At 30.7% G+C, this 17,852-nt stretch overlaps 1 protein-coding gene across 2 annotated transcripts in view; it reads left to right on the top strand.

Moving 5' to 3' along the window:
• Positions 1-17,852, top strand: part of LOC139503040 (innexin unc-9-like) — a 128,234-nt gene that overhangs the window by 45,465 nt on the left and 64,917 nt on the right. For both annotated transcript variants that reach the window (XR_011659011.1, XM_071292716.1), the window contains exon 3: positions 3,098-3,249. The gene's annotated coding sequence lies outside the window, so the exon portion shown is untranslated. The remainder of the gene's footprint in view (positions 1-3,097; positions 3,250-17,852) is intronic.

Genomic DNA, 17,852 nt, shown 5'->3' with positions numbered 1-17,852 from the left:
TAGCTGCATGTGCAGATACCAACTTATCAAGTCGATTTTTATTGATTAAACTCAGGTGATACTAAAATAATGTTTAACTAGTTCTATTTTAACAAATTATATCACAAAAAAATAAAGAGTGTTTTTTTAATTTCAATTTCAATTTGGTGTTGCAATACTTTTTTCCATGTGTATAGATAGTTATTCGCTGAACAAATTTTAAAACGAGTAAATTCACTCTTGTCCCTTTTGGAGGACAATGCGCACGAATTCATTGTTCCAATAATTATAATAAAAACAGTTATTCCGTAGTAAAGGTTTGTCTAAACTTTTTCTTTAAAGCCTTGTATATTGTTCATCACAACGATGTTGTAAAAACATCTTATCAAACTTGTATAGGCAGATGTCGGGTAAAATCAAACCAAATGTCAACGCTTCAAATTTTTCGAAAATAGATATCAAGTGGGTTTTTTTTTTTTTACAATTTTGGGTTGATGTCTCACTGGCGTATAACCTAAATCTCCTTAATTCACATGGTATATTCGCCACTGGACGTTTTAGCAATACACATGCAATCATTCTTATATTTTATAAATACATATATATACATGTATATATATATTTGTGTATGACCATATAGACATGTAGATAATTGTAAACTTCGATGTTACTAGATTTCTGATGGAGAAATGTCTGATTTTTACATGGCGTATTTCATCATAAGATATTCTTTGTGTGACGCATGGTCTAACAAGATTTTAAATCTTCCGTTTGCTAAGGGATTTTGTATCAAAAGCATGGTCTACCCAGTTTTTTTTATATCTACAGTTTGCCAAGTATTTTTTTATTATTAAAAGCAAATGGTGCATCCTATCAAAAACAATATACAATATAGCTACTTTGAACAATAAAATAAATTTGGCGCCATTCCCAAATTATAAATCTTTATGGTATTTATCTTACTCATATCGAAAATTAGATAAACGTCAAAACTGAATTATGTAATGCGATAGCCTTCAACAAGGCGTATCTCCAGCAACCTGCAATTGTATAGAGGGTCTGGAACGTAGTCTGTGATTCTAATAGATATAAGAACATGTGGTATGAGTGTCAATGAGACAACTCTCCATCCATATCCAAGTCACAATTTGTAAAAGTCTCCATGTATAATTGTTCAAAATAAAAATAACGAACTCCGAGGAAAATTCTAAACGGAAAGTCCTTAAGCCAATGGCAAAATCAAAAGCTCAAATATATCAAACGAATGGATAACAATTGTAATTTTCCTGACTAACTACTACATTTATAATCCTCTAGGTGTAAATCTCAGTATACTTAGTAAACACAAGCTGAAGAAAACTTGCACATATATTGATATTGATATATCAATGATCTAGCTGATCAATGCAAATGATATCGTAATTTTACTGGCGCAAATAGTGTCCTGGAAAAGATTACCTTTTCAGCGAAAAGCTCACACGTGTATACAACTAGTATCACATTCGAGACCACGGCGTTTCTAGGGAAATGCTTTTTAGCTTAATTCAACCTTAAGATATAGTAATGGTTGTGAATTTGGTAAATCTACTGTGTTAATACAGTATCTTTTCAGTTTCTAAAAAAAGTATTATTTTAATCTAACACTTGAAGTACAAACTTAGCATCAATCATAATTATAGATTAATTGTTGGTTGCCTAAAGTTTCAGTGACAAATATTTCATGTATGTTCCGGACCATCAATTAAAATGAGCTTTTCAATTAGACGATAGTTTTAAATAAAGAGTTGTGATAAAGAACCCATGCATGGAAATATTTTTTTTAATTGTGTGACGCTAATACGCTTCCGTTTATTCGTCAACTATTACAACTTAAATTTTGACGATTGCAAAATATTAATTGTTTAGATTTAATTTGTCTTTGCTCATGAAACATAAAATGTTATGAGTATGAGTAGACTCGCTTCCGCTCCATGTTAATGTACATGTATGCGTTTTACTGCCAGAAGTTTAAAAAAAGGTATTTTATACCTTTAATTCCAATATACATGATCATTTGTAATCTAAGACCATCACAATGTTTTACAGACACTGAAATCCTTCCCTCCAGAGACTCAATATGTAATGTCTAATTATAATATGATTACAAAAATCATTTTTAATAAATTGCTTGTTCTTTTTGCATGCAAGTAAACCTGTTTTATATAATTTTGGCAACAAGATGCACTGCCCTATTCATAGGTATCTTTGATTGTCTATAAACTTCAGTTAAGGGATGTAAGAAAAAGCTACATGATCAAATAACTTATTAACAGACGTGTACATGTGAAACGTAAGCTTTATATAATTTTGGCAACAAGATGCACTGACCTATTCATAGTTATCTTTGATTGTCTAAAAACTTCAGTTGACGTATTTAAGAAAAAGCTACATGATCGAATAACTTATTAACAGACGTGTACATGTGAAACTTAAGCTTGCATTGCTAAGTATTCATTCACTGTATGGACTTGTGGTTAGTATAATATATAATTAGATTTACTTTTATTAGTCACATGGAGTAGACTTGCTACTAAATACAAAGAACATATAACTTGTAGGTTCTTAAAATTTATTTTTATGAATATTATCTGTAAGTTAAGGATGTATGTACATTGTATGAAGTGGATACAATTTTTATTCTATATTTATCTATTTAGTTTCTTACTTCTCTTTTTTTTTAATTTCTTTATTTCTATATATATATTTCTTTCCTTTTTTTTATTTTTTTATTTCTTTATTTTTTATTTCTTTATTTTTGGATTCATTAATTGATTGATTGATTGATTGATTGATTGATTGATTGATTGATTGATTGAATTTATTTATTTATTTATTTTTATTTATCTATTTATTTACCAATTAATTCACTCCTAGATTACAAGCTGAAAGTTTGTTTCATATCTACCAGCTTTCAAAGATTTAATTTAAGAACGAAAGAAAAATATATATGCATTATATGAGTTCGCAAAAAATATCGAAAGCGCATAATTCATATAAAATATTAATTGAATCATATCTTTAAGACGGAAAATTGATGAAAAGAAATGTTTTATATAGTAATTGTTGTTTGTATCCACAGATGGCGTTTACTACGACGACACGTGCTGAGGATTACAACTTCGTCTAAAAGTGTGTATAGGATGTATAAAGTGTATACACATAATCTAACTTAGAATGTGATTAAAAAAAGGAATAATTTCATGAAGGGTGTGGAACGGACTAGAGAACTGGGTAAGTCTATCTGTTTGACTCCCACTCAAATCGATATACAGGACAAATCAAATCATGCTTGATTAAGCAAAGTCAGAAAGTTGCTCCCATACACTGAATGTCAACAAAAAAATCAAAATAAAAAAAAGTCCTACCTACCTACACGTACCCTTACCTTTTTAGATGTAACTGGAACATACTATTTTATTTGGCCTAAGGCAGACAGTATTTAAAATATTTCACTTCATATTCTTTTTTTTTTTGCTCTGCAAAAATATTAACTTTCATCTCCATCTCTTAACTAATGTAACGGCGATGTCTTGCTGAATCTTGTATAGCTGAATTTGAAGACTAAATATTGACAAGAACCTATAATTAATTAATGTACAGAAGAATAAAAAAAATGTTGAAAACGAAGTTATTTTTTTCTATTGATACAATTTATATATTGATTTGAATTGAGTCAATTTAAAAGAAATGATTGATATCTGTGTACTGTTATCACATCAATCGTATGTTGTATTTTGGTTTGACCGGTCTGATTGGGGAGGGTGAAAGGGTATTAAATCTTCTTTTTTTTTTGGTTCTGAATTTCGTTCGTTCAAAATAATTGAATAAAAAGACGAAAAGATGTTTGTCTCGAGAAAAACCCATGCTCCCCAATATACAAACGACGATCGGTCGATGCCTTTGCCTGCACAACATGCACGACAGCTTCAGCTGTTGCAGGGTAATATTTACATAGACATTGAAGCGTAAGAAGAGACGTGTGGTTAAAGTAAATCTTAACACTTTTTATGTGCGACATATTGCCAATGACGCTATGTTGTTTTTTATGCCTTCCTTTAACACGGAACCGATGTATTGTTTATATCACGACCATACAACGTTGGCGTTTTTTATGACTGGATAAATCAATGGCTTTAGTAATTTTTTAAGTGGCAAAAAGATTATATTACATTAGGTTGAGGACAAATTAAGAGTGCATTAAAAACAGACAAAGTCTGGGAAATTCAGTCGTATGCAGGCAAATTTAAAAATAAAATTGGGCCAAAATTCGACTTTCAACCAGAACAGAAATGTAGAGTTCTATGCCAAGTTTGCAACTTCCAATAGGTATCGATTTGGACATATGAGGATGACATAAAATGTCTAAAAACCGTAAATAAATACTGCCTCTTCAAATGATGTAAGAAATCATGTATGTCAATCAAACAGTTCGGTATTTATACCACGTACTGACTACATGTAACTGCTCTATAATACTTTATACTTTGTTAAATGTATGCAAATCGTGATAGTATTGTACCTCGATTATATATTCTTGATTTTATATAATTGTTTTTATAGTTTCAATAACATCTATCACGATTTTAGGAATCGCAATGTGATAGTTTCAATAACAGCTATCACGATTTTAAGAATCGCAATGTGATAGTTTCAATAACAGCTATCACGATTTTAATAATCGCAATGTGAGCAGATAATGTTGACTACTAGAAATATTGTCATATAGATACATTTTTTGCATTACGTATCATATATAACTGCGAAAGCATATGCACTTGATAATTTCAAATAGGCAGCGCACCAATTGAATTTAACAACATACTTTATGATTATATATAATTATGTTTAATCTATATAGCTACTGTTTGTCTTTTTTAATCGACTATTATTTATACAAGACAAACTTTGTCAATCGTTCAAGATGTTCGCTGTTAAAATTATTATATATTAAAATACATCAATATAACATGCAACTACTTTGCAAGTATATACAACGGCTTGTGCATATGTACGCGGCGCCGAATGGGACTCTTGTGGTTTTGTACTCGAAATTCAATTTTGTACGGACAAAAGTGACTTTTGTTCAACAAAAATGAGTTCAGTTTAACAAAATTTGTAGCATACTACAAATTAAAAATTTTGTCATACAAAATTATCTTTCAGTGGACAAAAGTCACTTTTGTCATGACAAAATTCCTTTTTGTTACACAGACTTGACTTTTGTTACCTAATTTTTGACATACAGCTCTTCAACGGTTTCGGTACTTATACATCTTCGGATTTCAAATGTTTGGCTTTGAGCGTTCCTGATGAAGGTAAATCCAGAAAAGCGCTTCGGACGCAAGAAATTAATAACGTGTTGTTTCAATATTTTTTACATCACTGGGTCGATACCTCTGCTGGTGGACTATCAGTCCCCGAGGGTATCATCAGCTCAGTAGTCAGTATTTCGGTACTGACATGATTAAACAAACTTTTCTAAAATGGTCCGTTTATAAATTTATAAATTATTAAGAAACTAAGGTTTCAACTCCCTCAGGCAAAGTTGGCTTTAGATGAATTTGGCTATTTATTTTAGGTATTTTTGACATACAGCTCTTCAACGGTTTCGGTACTTATACATCTTCGGATTTCAAATGTTTGGCTTTGAGCGTTCCTGATGAAGGTAAATCCAGAAAAGCGCTTCGGACGCAAGAAATTAATAACGTGTTGTTTCAATATTTTTTACATCACTGGGTCGATACCTCTGCTGGTGGACTATCAGTCCCCGAGGGTATCATCAGCTCAGTAGTCAGTATTTCGGTACTGACATGATTAAACAAACTTTTCTAAAATGGTCCGTTTATAAATTTATAAATTATTAAGAAACTAAGGTTTCAACTCCCTCAGGCAAAGTTGGCTTTAGATGAATTTGGCTATTTATTTTAGGTATTTTTGACATACAGCTCTTCAACGGTTTCGGTACTTATACATCTTCGGATTTCAAATGTTTGGCTTTGAGCGTTCCTGATGAAGGTAAATCCAGAAAAGCGCTTCGGACGCAAGAAATTAATAACGTGTTGTTTCAATATTTTTTACATCACTGGGTCGATACCTCTGCTGGTGGACTATCAGTCCCCGAGGGTATCATCAGCTCAGTAGTCAGTATTTCGGTACTGCCATGATTAAACAAACTTTTCTAAAATGGTCCGTTTATAAATTTATAAATTATTAAGAAACTAAGGTTTCAACTCCCTCAGGCAAGGTTGGCTTTAGATGAATTTGGCTATTTATTTTAGGTATTTTTGACATACAGCTCTTCAACGGTTTCGGTACTTATACATCTTCGGATTTCAAATGTTTGGCTTTGAGCGTTCCTGATGAAGGTAAATCCAGAAAAGCGCTTCGGACGCAAGAAATTAATAACGTGTTGTTTCAATATTTTTTGAAAATTGGGCGACAAAAGTCAATTTTGTATGCAAATTAGTTTAGTTTGGATTGTGTGAACTAATTTGCATACAAAATAGACTTGTGCGAGACAAAATTGACTTTTGTAAGACAAAATTTACTTTTGTGAGACAAAATTGACAAAATTGAATTTTGTCTCACAAAATTGAATTTTGTCTCACAAACAAAATTGAATCTTGTCTCACACAATTGACTTTTGTGTTTTTATTTCCATATCAGGTAACAAAAGTCAATTTTGTATGCAAATGAGTTTATATTTGCATACCTTTTTGACAAAATTGACTTTTGTAATCACAAAAATGAATTTTGTCATCACAAAATTGGAGTTCTCATAAAACAAGTCTGTATCACATAGTTTTGTAAGACAAAATGATTTTGTTATGACAGAATTAAATTTTGTACAAAACCACAAGAGTCCCATTCGGCGCCCCGTAATATGTACTTAATGAATATGCACCGATTTAATTAAACAGCATTTTTAATCTAATGTTTAGTTTTTGTCAATGTACTATGATAACTATCATTTAATACTAGACAAACTATATCGATCGTAAAAAAAAATGCTCGCTGTTAAAATTGTTATGTATTAAAACAGAATTATCAATATATCATGCAACTACTTTGCAAGTATATACAACGGCTTGTGCATATGTACTTAATGAATTTGCACCTATTTAATTAAACAGCATCTTTAATCTAATGTTAGTTTTTGTCAATGTACTATCATTTAATACAAGACAAACTTTATCAATTTTATCCTTTGCCTTTGCGGCAGATGTTACATTTTAATAGTGTCGTTCAAAGCGATTAAGAATAAATCCATATGAACGGCTCTTCATAGATTTTTGAACAACAACAATATAATTTATTATGTCTTATTTCCCAATAATAAAGCTTAAGATTTATTAGGAGTTTTGCTACATGTTTTACTTTGTAAATATACCAGCTTCTTTAATCTTAAAGTGTGGGCGGATCCAACGTTCAGGGAAAAGGGAAGGAGAGTAATTTCCAGTATTGTAAATGAAGAGAATAGCAACTCCAAATAATAATAATGCCGTTTACAGATAAGAGACAACGCCATAACATGAGTTGACCATTATATAATGAATAAAAGATTTTTTTCAAAAGTTTGTAACAGCAATTATATTTTATATGAATCAATATAAAAATAAATATTCTTACGAAATATACATCTACAATGAATTGATTCAATTCAAATGAAATGAAATGAAATGGTATATCAATATAACATTATATTTTATAAATGCTATAGAGTTATCTCTCTTAGAACATTGTGTGCTTTACGGATAATTCACAAAGAGTCCAGCTTATGAAGAGAAAAATGGATTTTGTCACTTCCTAAGTAGGAAAGTGTTTTCATAATTAAATTGTTTTGACTTTTCTGTTATGCATATATGCAAAAACAGTAAATATGATATGCAGAAACAGCAATTCTGATATGCAGAAACAGTAATTCAGATTTCTGATATACTGAAACAGTAATACTGCTCCAATGGTTGTTTAATTTTGGTTTTATTACTTGTCTACTTTCAAGGAAATTGATATCTCTTTAAACATTCAGCTTGATTCAATATCTCAAAATAGTTGATGACAATAATTGAAATACTATTAAGTATGAAAATCGTTATATATTTTAAATGAATGTCGAATGATCATTCAAAACAATAGCAATTATTGAAATGAGATAGATTTAGAAACATTTATATGTCTCAAAATCTGTATTAATCAGTTGGTAAAAAGCAAAATATATACCATGAAACAAAACCTAGTACTAAGACTGTACTAAGTAAATAACGCCAAAAGTAGTATACCGCTGTTCAAAACTCGTAAATCTATGGACAAAAAAAAAACAAAATCGGGGTAACAAACTAAAACTGAGGGAAACGCATTAAATATAAGAGGAGAACAACGACACAATATTAAAATGTAACATACACAGAAACGGACTAATACATCAAATGTACTTATTGCACATTTACAGGATTAAAGATGTAAAACACATTAATTTTTATTAATGTTTGCAACCTTTTTCAAATAATCGTAGCTTAAATACCAAATGAAATGACATTTATCAAAGAAAGTAGTTTATGCTTCAATACAAAACATTTGTAGATTAATGTGATAGTTCGACATAAAACATTCTTGATATATTAACGACTGTTTTATATAAACTTCAAATACGACTGTTAATACATGCAATTTAAGGTAGGGTTTGATTTTTCAAATTATCAACATTTACTAGAAGTCCTATACCCCTTATATGTAAACCTTTTACGCACTCCGTCGATTTTATTAGGTTTTGGACTGTCAAATAATTTAACGTATACCATTATTGAATAGACTTTAATAGTTGAAATGGGCATCTGGTGCAGTAGAATTGACACCGGTAATGTTATTGTCACTGTACGAGACTGTGATTGTGTACACATCTTTAAGAGAAAAGACTTAGATAAAAAGTTAAATCAGAAAATTACTGAACTCCGAGCAAAATTCAAAACGGAAAGTCCCTAATCAAATGGGAAAATCAAACGCATCGTACTAATGGATAACAACTGCATGTCATATTCCTGACTTGGTAGAGGCATTTTCTAATGTCGAAAATGGTGGATTGAAAATTAAAATATTGTTTCACATGTATTGTCATCAAATAATTACATTAGATGTATGTTTCATTATAATATTTTATTCTGATTGGCTAACTGCACATCTCGTGTTATTCCGTAAGCAGTTGCATTGCTCAATACAACTTTTAACTCACGATAACACGTGCTCCAACAATAAAGTGCACAGGTGAATTAAACAATAAAATATATAAAATTCGTGTTTTCATGATCATAGCTAAAAAATGTAATTATAAGTAGTGAATGCTTCTTTTTGTAACTTTATAGGGTTGTAAAAGCATTGACCGTGCGTACATTTTTAGAATGAAGCGCTTCCGCGCTTCATACAAAATGCACTCTGGTCAACGCTTTTACACCCCAATAAATTTACAAAAAGAAGCATTCAATTCTTAATTAAACAATACTAATAACATTTTTGGAATTTAAGGTTTACAAATGCTCTTCAGCTGCGTTATTGGTTTGAAAATCCAACTTTTTTTATTTGGTACCACTGATTAGTCGAATGTTACCGAAACATGCGTGTAGCATATCACATTATTAGACTAGTATCTTTGATTAGATTTTATAGAGGCAAATTATTCCAGGAAGTTAAATTTATTGACATAGAGGCAAATTATTCCAGGAAGTTAAATTTATTGACATAGAGGCAAATTATTCCAGGAAGTTAAATTTATTGACATAGAGGCAAATTATTCCAGGAAGTTAAATTTATTGACATAGAGGCAAATTATTCCAGGAAGTTAAATTTATTGACTTAAAAAATTAGAATAAAAAAAAAACGAGTTCCGAGTAAAATTCAAGACAGAAATTTTATAATCAAATAGCAAATAAAAATCTCAAACTCATCAAACGAATGGATAAAACGGTCATATTCCTGACTGGGTACAGGCAACTTCTTATAAAGACAATATTTTCTTAAACCTAGGTAAATAGCTAGCTAATCCTCTTACTTGTAAAACAGTCGCTTAAATTTCCATAAGAAAACAAAAAATTGTTATATTGTTGTTTGTTAAGTGTCCCTAGATAAGTATTGCAGACTATTTTGTTTAAGTACAAAGTTTTATTACTCGTCTCAATAAAAAAATTACCGAGTCTTCATAAAAAAACACGACTGAATAGCGTATTAGTTTAATTACGTATCTGTGTGGTTTCAATAAAATAAAATAATGACCAACCCTAAAAAACGTAAAAAACACTTCTCCAATATCAAATGGCAGATTTGTTTGTATCAACATATAATTGCGCTTAGTTTTCCTCCACGGCTGCATGCAATATTAGTAGTTCAAACAATTTCTGGGAATTTAAAAATGTAAGCATAGAGAAGAAGACATTACAGTTGCTGCTCAAGATAACAGCAACATATGTATCTCTGGATTAAAAATAGTTACGTTTTAGCCGACACTATTTAGAAAATTGATTGTAGGGTTTATCATTAAACCACAAATGATACGGACTGCTTCTTCTCTTGAATACAGATCTGACTTTCCATTATCTATAATGCAGAAACTGAACATAAGGACAATACCCTTCTATCTGATGTTACATAACTATACAAAGGACGATGAATTGTTTTCTGAATATAAATAAACCTTTCATTTACAGAATTGCAACATGAACGTAAATTGATTTCAGGGCTAACAAATCTACGTATTGATTAAGTGCCAGCTTCGAATGACAGTAAAACATATTGTGAATCTTATCTGGTAAAAATGTTACTAGGTCCCCGTCATGGTTCTTTCTGTTTTTACTGTAATTAATTAATTTCAGAAATTATTGCGTGTAGTTTTCATTGATATTTTATTATTGTAAACTAAAATGCGATTTCGATATTCGCGATATTGAGAAAAATCCTGTTTAATTCATACAAAATTTGCAAATGCGAGTTTTAATGATTGCAATTATAACCCTGTTGTATTTTTCGCAATAATATTAACATCGCAATAATTTTGAATTTAAATATCACATAGTAAAGTTAAGGTGTTCATGTTATTGAATGCACCAAGTTTGTAATGGACAAGTCTGTTCCGGCGTGTATACAAAATTCTGCGCGTCGGCGTACATACAAAATTTAGTCCTGGTATCTATGATGAGTTTATTCATATAATGTAAGATTTTTATAATATCTTACCTAAAGACTAAGGAGTAGATAACGTAAAATCATTTATGAAATCTTCTCCGAAAACAAAATCTATTATATCATAAATGATCCGTTGATGTTTCCCCTCTGTTCTGGTTTATAAAAACGGTGAACCGGTTTTGTATATTTTATTTTGGTTTTGATGTTATATTTGTTATTCTCGTGGGATTTTGTCTGATGCTTGGTCCGTTTCTGTGTGTGTTAGTTACATTGTAGTGTTGTGTCGTTGTTCTCCTCTTATATTTATGCGTTTCCCTCAGTTTTAGTTTGTTACCCCGATTATGTTTTTTGTCCATGGATTTATGAGTTTCGAACAGCGGTATACTACTGTTGCCCAGTTTTGTTTTTGTTTAATCGATTTATAACTAGTGTACAGCGGTTTACTACTGTTGCCTTTATTCATATACAATTTGGGTATACAGATTCCAAAACTTTGTATCTTTGATAAAAAAAAAATTTTTTTTTAAATATGTTTGGTTATTTCTATAGTTCTATAAATGAAAGTCATATAAAATCTCAAAATCTTCAATCATTCGGTTGTGAAAAAGAGGATTTAGTGCAAACGTAACTGGTGCAGAAGGTATCACCAATGCTCATCACTTACTACAATTGTGATAAATTGAATTATTCTCCCATGAATACAATTGCACAATTTTGTAACGAAGTTGAAAAATAATTCTGAGACAATTTCTATAAATCAAAATATAAATGATGCCGTTTAATCAAATATTCTCTGTTTGATTTTTACAGTGATAATAAATCATTTCAAGAACAATTTTCATTTTTTGAATAATAAAAGAAAAATTCTCTGTATTATTGATAAATTTGACAGGCATTGCATTTTGAGTTTCTAAAGAGATTTTTATTTTTTTTTTATTTTGGAAAAATTCCAAGGCAAACGCACAGATAATAAGTATACCATACTGAAAATGAGACATACGGATAATTAACCTTGAATTAACCTTGAAGTAGGATATGAATTGTTGTTTGTCTGTTATGCATTGTAATATATAGGGTCCATCATTGTAATATATGGGGTCTATATGAAGACAACGCTGAAACCTGCTGTATTTATTTGCACTTGTCCTATGTCAGGAACATGTTGTTCAGTTGTTGTCGTTTGTAGGGGGTTCGTAAGTATCTCTTGTATTTAAATAGATTAGATTTAGGATTTCCCGTTTGAATGATTTTACACTAGTCTATTTGAGATGCCTTTATAGCTTGCTGTTTTTAGTGTTTGCCAAGGCTCCTTGTTGAAGACCGCACTATTAACTACAGTGGTTATCTCCTACAAATTGTGACTGGGATGGACAGTTAACTCATTGGCTCTCATACCACATCTTTTTATATTTATAAACACACCTGTCTTGAAGTTTGTTTTTGATTCTATCTTCAACCGACTCTCAGTCTGTTCTTTAGACAACTTTTTATCTATATTTTCGATGATATGAAGATTCATTTGAATGTCGAGATACTACGTTGACGGCTAACTTTTGATTTTGTCAGGTTAAATGGGCCTAACTCTTTTGAATATGCCTTGGAGTAAGGTATGTTTGTTATAGTATATTTTCATGGATTTCGTCGATAAAAAGGAATCGAGTATTTAAGAAATCAACAAAGTATTCAATTCCTAATTAAGTTTCTACAAGCATATGAAGTTCGAAAACCCACGATAATTAGTTTACCTTTGGGATTGATGAAGCTAAACAAATATTTAGCCGATATCAATGGCAACTTTAAACCTCTGATTTTCAACCGTAATGGTTTATCATTTTGTAGGTTGCTGTATTCAGGGTTTCTGAAACAAGGAGTCAGATTAAACGCCCTCACATATTATACTACATTGCAGTTTATGTAGATACACCTATATCAAGTTGTTTTTATGAATGAGTTACACCGGTTGACCCGCAGTCAATCGGCATTAATGACGTCATCGAACAATCTTCTCGTACCATTATGTTATAACATACTTATTGCGACGTAAAAATTTACGGGCAGGTGCAGGAATTTGAAATAGCAGCACATGACATACAAATCTAAGGGAGTGTGGATTAATCAGTACAGGGATTAATTCAATTACACAAATAAAATTATAGATTGCCTAACAATGTAATTTAAACACACTATTTAGTATGCAAATATAAGAATGTTTAAAATATTTACAAAATGATGAAAATAAACGCAATATTTCGCTAGACCAACTAGCTTTATCAAGCGTGCATCTATCCAGGTGAAAATGTAGATGATAAGAAACTTTTGCAGCTCAACGTCTATGTTGCACTTAACTGCCTTTAAAATAAGAAAATGTTGCAGCTCAATGTCTATGAGCAATTGAATTTAGCTGCTTTGAAAATAAGAAAATTTTGCATATACATTGAGCTGCAAAATTTTCTTATTTTCAAAGCAGCTAAATTCAATTGCTCATAGGCATTGAGCTGCAAAATTTTCGTAAAGCTAGTTGGTCTAGCGAAATAAAATGCAAACACATGAAACCGTGAATGTATGATGTGAGGTCAGTCGGCGTGTTTTTTTTTATACGCAGGTTTTTCTTTTATTAAATTATTATTGTTGGAATGTTTAATGTATAAATCACTGCAAGTAGTGTATGTAAAGTATTTATTTGTTCAGCTTTGGTTGTTATTGCTCCATATGGAATTTATTGACCCCGTATATATACCAGTAGGTCACTAGCACACCGTGTAACTAATAATTCACGTATAAGTATATATACGATAAAAGATTTCAGATAGCAAAATAAAAGTTGTTAGCTGTTCAAAGTTTAATGGAAGGACAAAATATATACCGGGAACGAAAATAAATCCCTTGGTGAAAAATACAAGTAGCCGATAAAAATAGTAAACATTTCCAATAGCATTAAACATGATATTTCTCGTTAGGGTTTTATCCAGTAATCTATCATAATTGACAATCTGAATATGTCTCATATGACAGCGTTGTATTGTTCAAATCCCGAGAGTACTCGAATAAACAAATTACATCCTCTCGAACAATGACTGCTTTCTAGACTAAACTTGATTCTGATAAAGCTCGCTTCTATTGCTTTTGTCCAAAATGAAAAAGGTTCAACGACATAAATTTCTATTTTTTATTCTTTTTATTTGCAAATAATTTTAACAAAAAATAGAAAAAAGTTCAACGACATAAAATTTCTATTTTTTAATTTATTAATTTGTGAATAATAAACTGTTGATACATAAAAACAGCGATGTTAATTATCGAATAGAGATCAATATTATATTGTATCGTACAAAGGTATTACTCTAATCATAGTTTAAAACTAATAATTATCATTATTGGAAGTATTAGCATGTTTCTCACAGGACCAATGAATTAATCAATTCCAAGGAAATTGGTTTCTATTGCAGTTACTGCAGAACGTTTCCGAAACTGATTGTATCGTTAAGTTTTCATTATAACTAAGCTATATATGGCAAAGAAAATAAAACATATTATCATATAGCATAAATAGAAAGACAAAACCAAACAATATAATCAAGACATGTAGGAAAGACAATATAATATTCCATACAGTAATATATATATATCAAAAGCTACAACTGTGCCACTTGAGTGTGAATTCACATTACTATAAGACGTGTCACGGTACTTATCTATCCCAAATTCATGTATTTGGTTTTGATGTTATATTTGTTATTCTCATAGGATTTTGTCTAATGCTTAGTTCGTTAAGTGTGTCTGTGTTACATTTTAATGTTGTGTCGTTGTTCTCCTCTTATATTTAATGCGTTTCCCTCAGTTTTAGTTTGTTACCCCGATTTTGTTTTTGTCCATGGATTTATGAGTTTTGAACAGCGGTATACTACTGTTGCCTTTATTTACTATGAATTTTTGTAAAACGGAAAGTTGATATGCACTACTATTTTATTTAAAGTTCCAAACATAGGGCTGTTTAACATATTTTCAACATTTATATATTCTGAACTTGTTAGAGTATGAAATAATACTAAAATTCTGTATCATCCCTTCCTTTCCTTTGTGTCTACTTCAGAATTACATTTTCACCGAAACAACATGTTTTTATACTGGTAACATTCTCAAGGTATAGCTATATGAAATTAAACATAAAGATTATATCTGGGAACAGAACTTCAGGCTGTTGATGGAATCTAGGTCTTAACCGCAAAGTGTGGATCATTCATAATGTTGATGAAAAATACAAATTCAAACATTGTCAATTAACAAGAGATTGTGGAATCTCAGATCGCCTTGAATAATAAATATAATGTCATTATAACATATAAAGCCGCTAGGAATATTGTTTTCACGTGTAAACATCATTATTTTGAATTCTTTTTTTTTTTTTTTTTTTTTTTTTTTTTAAATAATATCTTTATTGCACTTTTCTTTGCTGTTGTAACATATTTTTTTGAATTCTTAGTTAGACAGCCTGGATTAATTTAAACATCTGGTAATTTCGAAATTCATTACTCTCTACTTTTTGACTTGACAAACTTAAAAATATCAAAGATAAATATGTCATCTCAATTTGTCACCTAAATGTCAAAAATAGCTATCATTTTAAATTATGGGAGAGGAGGAAAGAGACTTTTGGAACGAAAACTTTGGCCGGGTAAAATAAACCTCGCCAAAAACAGAATGAAAAGATTGGCCGATTAAATGCAGGAAATATCTGTGTTCATAAGTGAAAAAGTATACCGAAAAAAATCCTCCTGATCCCTCATTATATTAAGTGACCGGCACCTTATTATTTTCAAAAGGGGATCTATGCTCTCTTCTTATTCATGTTATTAGTCTGTGACACTGGTATAGAACTGGGTCACTTCCATTCTGATCAAAATTAAATCTCCACACTTGCTCCTCATTTTCGAAGGTTGTTTATATGTCCCACGCGCGGCATATAAACAACCGAACGAAAAATGAGAACTAATTTGAATCAGATTGGTTTACTTCTATTAAATGTTCTCAGTTTGTTTTTTACGAGGTGACAAGTATCACTTAACTCTACTTAATCAAATATCCGCCTTAGCTTGAAAAGTCACATATATTCATATCAATTCATGGTACGATGTGAGGATTCACAAATCCAGTTGTCAGCACTTCTATGTTGTAACCTTTAGCATAGTTTTAAGCTAGAATATAAAAAGCAAACAGCAATATTTAGGCGAAAAACTCAACATAAGCTTTTCAGATTTCTTTAAATTAAAATATATCAACTGTTCTGTGAATCAAAATGTTCACAGTCAAATGTTTACTTCATATACAATTCCCTTAAAACTGATATTCTGTATAGCTGATCTCATATATTCTGAGGGAATCAAATCTATGATTAATAACCTCTTACTCTCTATCGTTACGACATATTCAAAGGGTAAATAGTTACAAGGTACCAGGCTAATAATTTGATACGTCAGACGCTCGTTTCGTCTTCAATACTGACACTCATATCGAGATAGTCAGAAAGCCAAACAAATATAAAATCAAAGAGCATAACGCAGATCAAAATCTTCTAAATAAATTAGCAAAAATAAAGGTCAAATTCTGATATTCACAGTTACTTAAAATGACAATTGAAGAACACATATACTATTATATTATACACTACCAATAATTTACCCACACTTTTTTGGTACATTTCTACCCTCGTGCATATCAGTACTGTTAGGAAAGACTGAAAACTTATAATGTTATACTTTCAATGAAATCAGTACTGATTTTGTCAGTACTGTTTCAGTACTGATTTTGACAGTACTGTTTTAGTACTGATTTTGATAGTACTGTTTCAGTACTGATTTTGACAGTACTGTTTCAGTACTGATTTTGTCAGTACTGTTTCAGTACTGATTTTGACAGTACTGTTTTAGTACTGATTTTGACAGTACTGTTTTAGTACTGATTTGGACAGTACTGTTTCAGTACTGATTTTGACAGTACTGTTTTAGTACTGATTTTGACAGTACTGTTTCAGTACTGATTTTGTCAGTACTGTTTCAGTACTGATGTGGACAGTACTGTTTCAGTACTGATTTCGTCAGTAATGATTCAGTACTGATTTCGTAAGTAGTGTTTCGTTACAGATTTCTTCAGTACTGTTTCATTATAACACTTTTTAAATCAGACTGTATCTGTATAGTGATGCCTAGTTGTTTTGTATATTTGGGGTGGGTTAATTGTTCTCTTTGACACTAACCCCATTTCCATTCATTTTCTATATCGTGACATGTTAATGTTTTCGTTATGTTTTTTTTTATTTCTCTGATTTTTGTTGTCCTGAAGTGGTTTTGCTTTAGATCCAGCTCTTCGACAGTTACTTTAGCCTTTTTTTTTTAAATATTCTGGCTTTATGTCATATTTATTGTCAGAATTGCATCTTGTGTGGTCTATAAGGTTTATGTTTTTAATACTTATTAATACTTCTATTTGACAATACCATATCACATGTATTTATATCTTGCTTGAGTCAAATCAGAACATATTGAACATTGGAACTCGGTATATTACTTTTGAGAAGATGGGTGGATGGATTGATGTTATGTGATCCAGTGGCAAGTTAAGTGCAGGAAGAGGACATGATACTCAGATATAAATACAATGTAATTAACATACTT

Source organism: Mytilus edulis, chromosome 14, assembly GCF_963676685.1.
Source record: "Mytilus edulis chromosome 14, xbMytEdul2.2, whole genome shotgun sequence".
Lineage (NCBI taxonomy): Eukaryota > Metazoa > Mollusca > Bivalvia > Mytilida > Mytilidae > Mytilus > Mytilus edulis.
Note: the sequence above shows the minus strand (reverse complement) of the source record. Positions and strands in the feature narration are given on the sequence as shown.